The sequence below is a fragment of the Apteryx rowi genome, unplaced genomic scaffold, assembly GCF_003343035.1.
Source record: "Apteryx rowi isolate R43461 unplaced genomic scaffold, aptRow1 scaffold_45, whole genome shotgun sequence".
Taxonomy (NCBI): Eukaryota; Metazoa; Chordata; class Aves; order Apterygiformes; family Apterygidae; genus Apteryx; species Apteryx rowi.
This window is the reverse complement of record NW_020450705.1, coordinates 1,053,970-1,063,163: the sequence shown is the minus strand read 5'-3', so window position 1 is coordinate 1,063,163 and position 9,194 is coordinate 1,053,970. Positions and strand designations below refer to the sequence as shown.

The following is a 9,194-nucleotide window of genomic DNA, read 5'->3' as shown; positions in this document are numbered from 1 at the left end:
GCACCGCGGGGGCCCTGGCCCGGGGGGAGAAGCCAGCTCGGCCCCCGGCGCGGAGGAGCTGCTCAGCTTCACCCCGCAGGTTTCTACCCTGTTAGGTTTTTCACCACCTGCGGGTGAATTTACTCGTAGACCAGACTTGCGAGTGCTGGCGGAAAGAAGAAGCATCGCTCTATTTCAAGCAGGATATAATCAGGGAGGAAGAGTACATAAATAAAACGTCTTGCATAAACGCGGGCAGTCTGGGCTTTCCATCTGCAGCTGCCTCGCGCTTGCGTGCGCGCGCGGAGGATAGTAAGGCTCCTGCCGAGGAGCAGCGCTAGCGGCCGCGGGGAGGGGACGGCCTTCTCCCGGCCGGCTCCGGCTCCGGGTGCCGCGTGACGAGCCGAGGACGGTGCTGATTGGAGCGTCAAAAGCTGCGCAACTGGCAAGCGAAAAGGAGCGATTCATTCCCCTGCCGCGGCTCTGTGTCACGCCATCGGTTTGTATACCTGAGTTAACAGGAACGAGTTATTTTACTTGCCTGTAAATTACCCTTTCCGCAGCTATGTGCTGTGCGTGTAGCAGCTGCTCGTTTGATCATCTCCCCGTTCTGCCGCGAGCGGTGGCGGTGAGGTGGCCCCGCTCCCCGGGGAGCCCCGCTGCTGTCTGCAGCCTGCGAATCCCGCCGCCCCCGGGAGAACCGCTTCCGCCGCCCCCGCGGGATCGCTTCTGCCCTCCGCCTCTGCTGCAGCGCATCCCCCTTACCCCTGCACGCAGCACGTCCTGGAGGGCGCGAGTTGCCCTTTGGCGGCGATTTCCCTGCACAAGGCTCTACGGCGTTTGTCAGTAGGAAATGTTATCAGTCCATGTGATTTTTGGTGAGAGAAAAACATTTCCTAGAGCGTAATAAAAAATATATTTCTGTCTATGTCTAGATTATATTTTTAAAAGCCTAGAGGAAGGAAGCCGGTTATTTTCTGTTAAGCTCTATAAGGTTCAAACAGTGTCTCTTGTGTCCTCTTGGTTCCATCTTGTCCACCCTAGGGACAGAGTTCTCCGTTGTCCTGCCCTTGGCTGTCCTTTCCACCGCTGCCTCGGGCAGATGAAGCCACACCGCTGGCTGACGTAGCAGGCGGCATCCGTGCTGCCTTGGCCTCGGGCACTAAGGAGTGGGGAGCGGGGTTGTGTGAGCCTTATCTAACAGGTCACGGTTGTCCTAGTTGAGGCAAACTGTGAGTTGGGTGGTGACTTTACCCCATTTCCTCCTGCAGGTGTGATATTGGCTTGTTGGCAATGCCTGCGTTTAGACTGAACGAGCTCCTGGCCTTGGCTGAGGGTCGTGCATGGGCTCATGGACGGCTGGGGCTGGCAGGGACCTCTGGAGACCTCCTGGTCCAACCCCTGCTCACGTGGGGCCGGCTGGAGCCTGCCGGGCACTGGGGCTGGTTGACCTCCTGCTGGAGCAGGAGATGGTCCCAGCTTTCAGCCTCTCTGTTTACAGTATACGAAGGGTTTTTTTCCATTCCCCTCTAGCACTACTGCAGATTTTTGCAATTAGAACATCTTCATTAATGCCTGCGTTACCCCTTTGTAAGCGTACTAAATATAAAGGGGAGAAACAAAAGAAATATTCACTGACAAAAAGCTGTAATTAACCAATGTCAGATGCCTGCAATATGAATGGGAAATCTGAATAAAGACAATGGCATGTATGAGTTAAGGATATGAGTCAGCCTGAAGTCAACGTGGAATGTAATAGCTGCCACTGGATTGTCTCCAAAACTTAATGCTACACAAAAATAGGCTTCTATTTGTATTACACTAGCGAGGGACATCCTACGCAGGCTATTTGGCCTTAGAGAGCCCTACACGTTGGCTTTGAGAATATGAGAATTTTCTCTTTCTTTGTGGTATACATGTACTTCAAGACTTTGACTTTGAACTCCACGTTCAGGAGCAGTCAAATCTGAATTTCATGAAGGATATGCTTATGCACCATGAAAAAGTTACAGCTGGAGCACTGAAGGGAACAAGGTTTGGTCAGAAATTTTGAAATGCTTTTTTTAAAAAAAACTTTCAAGTCGAAGATAGAGCAGCGTTCAGTTTTTATTTTTCCCGGAGCTTGGGATGTGAAATGAAGTGTTCATATGTCTCTTCATTGTGTACCTTCTACCAATCCCTGGTGTGGTCTGTTTTTCTTTTTAATGGCAGGGTTTTCTTTCTTGAGGAAAGGCAGGCATTTCGCTGCCTCCGTTGCTGATTTCACCCTGCGATGTCCTCTGTGCTTCCTTTCACACAACTGACTCCTCGCGCAGGAAGCACGTAGGCTGAACCGCGTGCAGGTGCATGGGACGCGAGGGGCTTGATTCATGAGGAGCAGCAGCGTGCAGGAGTACTCAGCAGTGCTGAGAAGGAGCAGCTCAAGCCTTGTCCTGCGAATGCTGGTCCAGAAAGATCCCCATACCAGCCTCAGGTCCCACAGACTTCAGTGTTGCTTCAAACCCGGTTACAGCCTGCACAGCAGGTATGCACAAGGTATCCCAGAGGATTTTCTGCTTGTATCATTTAAATTGGCCGGTTTCTGTGGAATGCAATAGTATTCAGAAGAAATTACTCCACAGATGTACAGTATTTAATAGATAGTGATAACCATCCCAGAAAATTTAATAGGAAATGCTATCCCATTCCGAATTCTGCAGGGCAATTCGGCAGACCCGAAGAGAGGTTATCGCTCCCTGTTAAAGCTGGTGGAGTCTCTGCGAGCGTGTCCTGCAGAGAGCTTTAGCTCCTACTGCAGGCTGGAGCTGCTGTGGTCAAGGTTAATTATGACTTGCATGGACATATTCCACATTCAGCTGAATTCTCACTACGGAGCAATCAGGGAGCCCGTCCTTCACCTAGCAGAGGGAACAGATGGCAGTGATAATCTTTAATAGGCTGTCACAGAAATCAAAGTAATGAAGCAGCTGCATGTTTTCACACTGTAGCAGGTGAAAGCAGAGTCTCCTCTCAGTTCTGGTGCCCTGGGCAGAGCCAGGAAGGAAGCTGGTTGTGTTTAGTTTGGGGGGTTTCCTTCCTCTCTCCTTTAAGCCTCCCCTGGTTGCTGGTGTCTTGTCTCACAAGCTGAAAAGGAGTTGGCGTGTCTCAAAGTCTCCGTGACATCTCAGCTGGTGAGTGTGAAAGTTGCTTGCACTTCTTCAATGATCGGTGTTTGGAGGGGCAGAGGAGTGACTAGCGGGAACAACTCTGTCTTCGGTTTGCAGAAGCTGTTGTGTGGTGGGTGGCCTTGCTGAGAAAGGCCCGCAGAGGAGAGCACCATAGGAGGATGAACGAAGAAACACAACCAAGCTGTAATCTAGTTGGGAAACTGTAGCAGAACCATACACAAGAGACTGCCTAACTCAAGGGACACCAAAGAGAAATGGGAGCGTGCTGAATTCGGAGATAAGCTCCTAGCAAATTGCTCCGATCCGGGTTGGGCGGCTGTGGGAAACGGCAGCTGGGCTCCGACCTGCCCGTGTGTCCGTGCCCTTCCCTGGGCCGAGGCCGCAGGTGACGCAGGGCTCTCCAGGTAGCTGAAACCTCCTTGCACCAGGGCAGTCTAGACAGGATCCACGCGGTGTTGTACAAGGACCATCCCTCAGTCCAACGTTAACCTCAGGAGTTGCAGGGCACTTGCGGCCCTAGAAGGGTGAAGGACAGTCTTTTATATGCCTCGGGCTCCCTCTCAGTTCACAGGTGGTCGAACCTTCACTGAGGTAGCCAAAGTAGGTGATTAAAAAGCCTAAAAGCCCCTGAGGGAAGTTAATGCCCTTTTCCAGTGTTTGCTCTTTTCCAGCATCTGCCTGGGTAGAAAGAGTTGAACCTGTGCACTGTTGCTCTGAGCAGGACTCCAGAATTAACCCCTTGCTCTCAGCCTCCCCAGGAGCTGTCTAATCTCTAACTGAATCACAGAACAACAAGTTTATAATTAAAACTGCAGCCAAAATAACCATAAATCACACCCTGTCACAGCTAGCTATCCAGCAGCTGAAGAGATATCTGTAAATATATCCTGACTGAAGTTCACAGCAATAGGCAAAGACAATAGGGTGAGGACAGTACACTAGACAGTGAATTATCTTTGCCATCTGCTTTCTGCTAACACCCATTTATAGAAGAAACTAACATTTGGAAACACTGAAAGCTGATCGTTGTGCCTGTGGAATAATTTTCTACTGGATACAATTAATCATTAAGCCGATAGAAGTCTTATCCTAGCATTGCTCTAGCTGCAGCTGGAACACCTGCTGGAATTTCCATGTTTAGCAAGTAATAAGTTCTTAAAGGATCAACAGCATAAGGGACTATGTTCAGGTTCACCAGAAGTTCCCAGGCTCTCTTCAAAAGTGGAGCGAGGAGCTGGGATGACAGTTCATGCTCTGCTAGCAGTGGACAGCTATTGGGAACTTCTAGGAGAAATGCCTTGATTTCTGCTTCCATGTCCAGCTAGTACAGCCTGTCTTGACATTCGGACTCGGAAGGGGTTTGGCTGGGGAAGGAGGCAGGTGGGTGAAGCAGGCATCTCTGCTGTGCCAGGTACCGCGCGCGTGCGGAGCGAGCGGATCCCTGCTCCGAACATACAGAATAAGCCAGGCAGGCTCAAGAGCAGCTAGTGGTAATTACAATCAATTATAGTTGATTAAAAGCCACAAGAAGCCAATATATCGCAAAGAAAAACAAATAGCAACTCTGCAAAAAAGGTAATCAATAGCTAGCCAAGCAGCAAACAATTACAGGGAAAAATTGTCCCCGTGCTTCCTGACTTGCATAAAATTCATCCTCCGGCTTCTCAGAACGTGAAGCCACATGGGCTTCTGCGGGGTCGCTTAAGGCTGGAGACGCCGTCAGCGAGCGGGATGCCTCTCCGCCAGAGACGGCCCCGCGATCCTGGCCGCGGCAGCTCCTGGCATGCCTCTCGGTGCCCTGTGTGCTGTGCCGGCGTTTTAAAAAGTTGCTTTTCTCTCCCTGAGCAATTCAGGGAACCGGAACCTTTGCGTGAGCTCCGTGCCTGCGCGGCGCTGCCGGCTGCACCTGAGCTTGCCGGTGCAAAGCCCTGTCCCGAGCAGGGAAGCCGCGAGACGGCTGTTGCGGTACCGCAACCCTGCTGCATCCTGGCAAAGCGCACGGGAGCTTCCTGCAGCTTCCTCGTGCTCGCAGTAAACTCAACCCCAGGGATTTTGTCGGTGCCTCGCGCGGGTGAGAGCAGCAGTGCAGGATGTGGCCCCCCTCTTCCGTTAAGCGCCGGCCTAACGCGTCGATGGTTTCCCCGTCGATGGTTTTTCTGTGTCTGAACATAAAACTTGATGTTTCCATGAACTGCCAGAATTTTTACAACAGACTTCTTTTCAATTTTACTGAATATCTTTGTCCTTTCCCTTTTTTTTTCCCCCCAAATAATCATATAAGCAATGAAGGGAGAGTTTTTGCTCCCTTCCCTTGTGTGTAACCTTCCCTTTCCTGCATCCTTGCCTGCACATGGGACTCTGGCTGCTCCTGCTCTGGATGTCGTGCGCCTTTCACCAGCTCCCAGCATGTTATGACTCAGTGGCTCAATTTCTTAACGCTTATTCATCTGTTTTGTTGCTCCTTTTTGCTCTCTCACTGTGATTTCCATATGGCTTTTGACATGCATTTGGATGCCGAGGAAATGGTCTTTGCTCTTACAGCTAGGCAGGAGTGTTCATATGCATTTTCGGAACAGCTCTTGAATATTTAAAGTAATGTATCAGTGAAAATCAATGGTAGTACGGCTCGGGGGAAAGACGGAAAAGAAGGTTTAAGGATTTAGAGTTTGTTGTCTACTGAAGCACCTTTCAGGGATAGTTTTAGTAGCAGAATCTTCACAGAGGGTCTCTGACCTTGGGGCCTCACTGGCAAGAAATGTTGATGCAGAACGTTAAAAAGCCCAAGGCCTCCTGCAGAGACCGTGCTCAGCCTGGCGCTTAGGTGCAAGAAATGCTGCCTTTATGGGTCCTGCAAAGCATCCCTCAAACTGAGGTCCAGCCCCTTCTCCCCAAAAGCCTGGGCTGCTTTGCTCAATTAGTGTGCTGGAAAGGTTGGTCTCTACCCTGAAGTCACAAAGAGAATTTTCTATGAAGAAAACTGAGAAGGAACAAGACGTTATACAAACCATTAACAACTTGCTTTTTTGTTAGCAACAGCTTCTGGCAAGATGAATAATTTGGAAGCAAAGATTATATTTTGAGAGAGAGCAGGAGCCCTTGTTCTGAAACTAATTTGTTGTCAAAAAGAGTTAAAGGTTTTAAAGCTGAGATTCATCTTGAGCAGTACATCACAGTGTAAATACATCTACCAGTTCAGCTTCTCCACTCTGCCCCACCAGCTTTATGCTGCTCTGAATCCACTGAAATAAGATGTAAAATGGTGTGAAACCAGTGAGGCAGGTCCACCCTGTTTGCATGCCTGCGTAGCTCCACGTGCTCTGGCTGAGAATCGCAGAGGTGACTCGAGTCAGGTTTGAAGAAGCACCAAAGCAAGTCATAGCAGAGGCCCAGGTCTGCCGTGGGGTTGCAGATGTCCACGCAGACATCCCTCAGAGGCTGCAACTCCGCGCTTAGCAGTGGAATGCGGGTTCCCGAATTCTGCTCCCAGAGGTGGCCGTGGCGCGCGCCGTGGCCAGTCCTTGCCCGCCGCGAGGGCCGCAGCTCGGACCCGCCGCGAAGGGCCTCTTGCACAGCAGCTCCCGGCCTTCCTGGGAAATGCACAGGGGGCTTGATGAGGGCTGGTCAGATTATTTATTGCCAACAATTTACACAAATAAGTTTGATATTTTTGTTCGATAAATTGTTCGCAATTGCTTTTATGTCATTATTTGTCCAGCCATATAAATAGCAGTATAATGCTCAATTAATGACTAATTCAGTGATCCGCACCTTCCACCCTCGGTTGTCCATAAAGAAGTGCTGCCGCTGTTGTCCCACGTCTGGGCTGAGTATTCATTGACCTGTGGATCGCCTACGCGTTTATTCACAACTAGCAAAGCTCCCGTTTTTCTGTGGTTGCCATGAAGGCAAGACTGATTTCAGAACAAGAGTCAGTGGGAAAACTTGAAGTGAGATCTTTTCCCAGGGGATGAATACAGCCAGCAAACCTGCCGGGACCCCGGCGGTTCTGCTCCAGGCTCCCTTTTCCGAGCGCGTGCAATCCCCTGTTTGATAAACGTCAGCATCGCAGCTGGGCAGCTCCTTCACCCACTACATGCTGCCTCTTGGGGACGTGGATGGGGTGTCCCCCCTCCTCGAACAGATGGACGAGACAGAAACCAGAACTAATCCTTCAGCAGGAGTAAATGGTGCATCTCCACCGGCCGTGCTCCAGTGTGGAAACTCTTGGCTGAAGTAGATGGATAGGGCTACGCTGACTCCCATCGGTTACGGCATCGGTTAAGCGTCGGGATTACTTTGTTTCCTGCTGGAATTGCCTCCCTCCCTCCCTCTGCCTGGAGCCTCGATCTTCGGCTCTCTATTGGAGGAACCGAGCCGTCATTTGTAAAGCTGTGCTGCAGCACGAGTCATTTCTGGACCACCTGACAGAGAGCGGGATGGCTGTCAAATTCCTGTGTGTGCTGAGTAAACAGGATCACGTAATAAGGACTTAATTATAAAACCTAATGGTGTAAGACTGTTATGATTTGTGGAAAATTGGTCATTAGCTGCAGGAGTATGAAAAACAAACATTTTTCCCTGACACTTCCACCAAGCCACACTGAACAAACACATGCTGGAAAATTTAGAAGTGTAACACGTTATTCGAAGCAGTTAAACATGATGGGTTTAATTTTTGTATTGAGCTCATTTCTAGTTGCTGAAGTGAGTTTGGTTGACAAATTCACAGCTCAAATTACACCACAGTTGTAAGCATTTTTCCACAAAACAGTTCTGACCTGTTTAGGCTGAAGTTGGCAGGTGGCGATGAACGTTAACCTCCGCGGCAGCCTGAAAAGCAGCTTGATCAGGAGATGGGATTTAACCTTCCAAAACCTGCAGACATCCAGGAGGCTAGCTGTGCCTGTTTGAGATTAATTCCCCCCACTACCACTTTTTTCCCCTGTTTGAAATGAGCCAGAAAACTTCCAAGCTGGCGTTACGTTGGATTGAAACATGCTGACGCTCCCAATTAGCCTCCCAGGTTCAAGTTTGCATCTGATCAAATATAGTATTAACAAGAATCAGGTCACTTTTAATTAGCTGCAGTTTACATAGCTGATTCCCCTCTTCCAGATACGTCACTTCTTCTGATATTAACCATCAAGTAGTCTTTCTCAGAGCAATTATCCCATCAAAACTGGTTGCTATCATGGTTAACAATTTTCATAGTAATGCATTAATTGCCCCTGGCTTACCCACCTTCTAATCAGCAAGGTAGATATTAGTTTCTGGAAGTGATTGATTTCAAGGGACTTCGCACTTAATTACATTTTAGCAAAGCCTGTTTTGAATCCTTAGAGAAGACAGACACTTTCTGTTTGGCTTTGAACTTATCTTGTTGAAGGGATCTAAGTAACTAAATTATTCCATTCATTCTTAAGCACGCTCATCACGAGATTGTGGCGTTTTGTCACTTCTGATTCATCTTTGCCCAGAAGAGCTCGCCCCAATTGTAGGGTTTGCATTAATAAGTAAGTTTGCTTTAAAAAATGATGATTATGTTATATATATCTGCATGTCAGGGATGGATAGAGTGATCTCTCAAAATGTAATTTGTATATCAATCAGTTAACTCAATGGTTTGGGATGAAATGGGCTATATAAATGCAAGACCATAATTTATCTTCTTTCTTTCTGTGTCTCAACATAATTGCACCTTTATTGCCCGCTCTCACTCACCAGAAACAAGAACTGCACGGCTGGGTCAGAACAAGTGTCCGTCCAAAGCAGTATCTGTCTCCGACAGCACTTGGCCTCACCGCTTCGCAGGGAGTTACAGAAAACCTCACGCAGTCAGTGCTGGCCCAGTCTGCTGCCAGAAACCTTTGCCTTTCGCTTTCTCCACTGTGATCGTCCAGAGATGGCATTAAACCCGAAAGCATGACCTTTACATTCCTGAGGTTAAAAAAGATACAAAACCATTGTAATAATCCTGGAGAGTTTGTTTTTCTCCTAAATATTGCATCCCCCTTGTGTTTTATAAACCCGTGGGCGCAGCATACCCTT

The 9,194-nt window shown here is 49.0% G+C and overlaps 1 long non-coding RNA gene across 2 annotated transcripts in view; it reads left to right on the top strand.

Moving 5' to 3' along the window:
• The first annotated feature begins 3,070 nt into the window (after positions 1–3,070).
• The window catches only part of LOC112971598, a 59,044-nt gene continuing 52,920 nt past the window's right edge, over positions 3,071–9,194 (top strand). For both annotated transcript variants that reach the window (XR_003255414.1, XR_003255413.1), the window contains exon 1: positions 3,071–3,149. This is a non-coding gene — a long non-coding RNA (uncharacterized LOC112971598). The remainder of the gene's footprint in view (positions 3,150–9,194) is intronic.